Genomic DNA, 1,249 nt, shown 5'->3' with positions numbered 1-1,249 from the left:
TATACGTTATACGTTATACGTTATACGTTATACGTTATACGTTATACGTAACAGGATATACGTTATACGTTATACGTTATAGGTCATACCTTATACGTGACACGTCATACGTTATATGTTATACGTTATACGTTATAGGTTATACGTTATACGGTAGACGTTATACGTTATACGTTATACGTTATAGGTTATACGTTATACGTTATACGTTCTACGTTCTACGTTATACGTTTCACGTTATACGTTATACGTTATACGTTATACGTTATACGTTATACGTTATACGTTATACGTTATACGTTATACGTTATACGTTATACGTTATACGTTATACGTTATACGTTATACGTTATACGTTATACGCTACGCGTTATGCGTTATAGGATATAGGTTATGCGTTACAGGATATACGTTATACGTTATACGTTATAGGTCATACCTTATACGTGATACGTCATACGTTATATGTTACACGTTATACGTTATACGTTATGCGTTATACGTTAGACGTTATACGTTATACGTTATACGTTATACGTTATACGTTATACGTTATACGTCATACGTTATACGTTATACGTTATACGTTATACGTTATACGTTATACGTTATACGTTATGCGTTATACGTTATACGTTATAGGATATACGTTATGCGTTGCAGGATATACGTTATACGTTATACGTTATAGGTCATACCTTATACGTGATACGTCATACGTTATATGTTATACGTTATACGTTATACGTTATACGTTATACGTTATACGTTATACGTTATACGTTATACGTTATACGTTATACGTTATACGTTATACGTTATACGTTATGCGTTATACGTTATACGCTATGCGTTATGCGTTATAGGATATAGGTTATGCGTTACAGGACATACGTTATACGTTATACGTTATAAGTCATACCGTATACGTGATACGTCATACGTTATATGTTATACGTTATACGTTATACGTTATACGTTATACGTTATACGTTATACGTTATACGTTATACGTTATACGTTATACGTTATACGTAACAGGATATACGTTATACGTAACAGGATATACGTTATACGTTATACGTTATAGGTCATACCTTATACGTGACACGTCATACGTTATATGTTATACGTTATACGTTATAGGTTATACGTTATACGGTAGACGTTATACGTTATACGTTATACGTTATACGTTATACGTTATACGTTATACGCTACGCGTTATGCGTTATAGGATATAGGTTAT

The sequence above is a fragment of the Ptiloglossa arizonensis genome, unplaced genomic scaffold (assembly GCF_051014685.1).
Source record: "Ptiloglossa arizonensis isolate GNS036 unplaced genomic scaffold, iyPtiAriz1_principal scaffold0822, whole genome shotgun sequence".
Lineage (NCBI taxonomy): Eukaryota > Metazoa > Arthropoda > Insecta > Hymenoptera > Colletidae > Ptiloglossa > Ptiloglossa arizonensis.
This window is presented reverse-complemented; position numbering follows the sequence as displayed.